This window comes from Mastomys coucha, unplaced genomic scaffold, assembly GCF_008632895.1.
Source record: "Mastomys coucha isolate ucsf_1 unplaced genomic scaffold, UCSF_Mcou_1 pScaffold21, whole genome shotgun sequence".
NCBI lineage: Eukaryota > Metazoa > Chordata > Mammalia > Rodentia > Muridae > Mastomys > Mastomys coucha.
The window spans coordinates 20412126-20414478 of NW_022196904.1; the positions used below are offsets into that span (position 1 = coordinate 20412126).

At 36.8% G+C, this 2353-nt stretch overlaps 1 protein-coding gene across 1 annotated transcript in view; it reads left to right on the top strand.

Moving 5' to 3' along the window:
* The window catches only part of LOC116100316 (cytochrome P450 2A12-like), a 16832-nt gene that overhangs the window by 5820 nt on the left and 8659 nt on the right, over positions 1-2353 (top strand). The window lies entirely within an intron of this gene.

Sequence of the window (2353 nt, forward strand, 5' to 3'; positions counted from 1 at the left end):
CTCTCCATACCCACATTGAATGTTGCCTCTCATTGTGACCCTCCCTAGCCTTTCTGAAATCTGTGATTATGGGCAGACTTCTACTACTTTGCGGGTTCTTCTTTCTTCCACCCTTCTCCACCCTCTTCTTCCACCTTTTCAACCTCCTAACACTAGGTAGAAGAGAAAAAGACATAGAGGCAAAAGGGGACAAATTTGTTGTCAGACTACTTCCCGCTGATTAGGAGTGATGAGTCCCTTCGGGCAAGTTTGATCTTCACAGTCAGGATATCTCATTTCTTCTTGCTGTTGTTTCTTTGCTCAAGACTACTTAACAAACCACAACCACTGAGCCTTTTCTCCAGCCACTGATATGTTTTTATCTTTTGGTGCCTTCACCATCTACATTTCACCATAATTCTTTCTCTTTTCTTCCTCTGATCTGAGAGTCACAAACATCTGCTTCTCCATTTCCTTCTTTCAGTTGCTGGTGACAGCCTCTTCAGATGGCCTCTGTTTCTCTGTCTCCTTGTTTTTGTCTGTTTATAGCCCAACTCAGAATCACCCACAGCCTTCGTTTTCACCTCCAGACTTTGGCCCCTTTATCCTTTGTCTTTGCCCATCTGAGTGCCTCAGTGTTATGCAATCTGAAGATAAATGTGTTGCCCAACCTCAGATGGTACTGATAGCCCAAAGAATGACTTATACAACTCACATTGAAGAGAAAAATGAGCTCATTAAAGGTTAATTATGTAGTGTGGAACAACTGTCAAATTGAACAATGTGCTAAATTCACAGTACCTTCTAAGCTCCTATTTCATGAGGCTCAGTGTTGTGTTAGAATGGTAGCTCGAGTCAGGATATACCACACACTAGGCCCAAATAGTTCCATGTGTAAGAGGTTTAACTGAGAGTGAGAGAGGGGACAGTAGCAGAGAGAGAGGAGGGAGAGAGAGAGAGAGAGAGAGAGAGAGAGAGAGAGAGAGAGAAACATTCCCATGTGTGTATTTGTGTGTGTGTGTGTGTGTGTGTGTGTGTGTGTGTGTATGTTCTGTCTCTATCTACCTGTCTCTATCTGCTTTGCTTGACATTTGTAACTCTTGTATCACGTTTGAAGAAGAAGACTTTATAAGTTACTCTTTCCCTGAGATGAATGCTTTTCCAAATTATCAGAGCCAATGAACCAAATTCTTACCCTCACCTAATGTCTGTGCCACCCTCCAAGCAGAACCATTGTTCATTGAAATAGTTGGTGAATGACTTTATGGATAGACCATCTTAATATACATGCCATTTCTAAAATGAATGTAACCTGTTCTCTATGGGCTGCGAATGAAGACACTCATTCAAGTCAATTAGCTTTGACCATAGCAGGAAGTCTGTATCCAAAAATTGTGCCTACAATTCATTCCTTTGCACAGCAGAACTGTCAACTCTCAGCTTAGCTAAGATGGAGTTAAAATCCTTCGGTGATGTGAGGGTCATTGAAGTACAGCCTTATTACAATGAAATCCAATGTGTGAAAATTATTATTTTGGGCTTGTACCACAGTAAGAGTGAAGATTTTAAATTCTACTAAATACAAAACAAAAAAACAAACAAACAAAAAGACTTTATATATTTATGTTCATTTAAAAAATACTAGTAGTGATGTATTATTTTAAAATATATAGTTAATATGTTTGGAGTTATTTAAAATTTATATTGAAAAAAACTTATGTATTTTCAGTATTGCTGTAGACAAGCACCTACATAAGTGCTCGATTGTTGTTTTATATAAAAAACTTTTATAATACTCATTTTTATTATAATATTTTATAAATTTTAAAGATTATGACAAAAAATGGTATTGTAGGTATTGAAGGGGGGTCTCTGAGAGGAGTTGGGGTACAAAAGGGAAACAGGAATGTGATATGATTCTATTTACTTAAAATATGTTTTTTTTATTTATTTATTTATTATATGTAAGTATAATGTAACTGTCTTCAGACACCCCAGAAGAGGGCATCATATCTCATTACGGATGGCTGTGAGCCACCATGTGGTTTCTGGGATTTTAACTCAGGACCTTCAGAAAAGCAGTCAGTGTTCTTAACCACTGAGCAATCTCTCCAGCCCCTAAAATATGTTTTTAAATGTTAACAAATTCAGATAAATTGAAATCATGTAACTTTTCTCTTCATAATACAATAAAACTTAAATCAATTAAAAAATAATATTAAAACACTCATTATAGTCAAGAAAGAACAACATAAAGAGAAAGTCCACGAAGAGCCAAATATGTTTATTACATTAACTGGGTGGTTACAATTTAACACAGAGGAATTATTTGTTTCCCTGAAGATCTGAGGGACACAGAAATAGCTGCTACTAT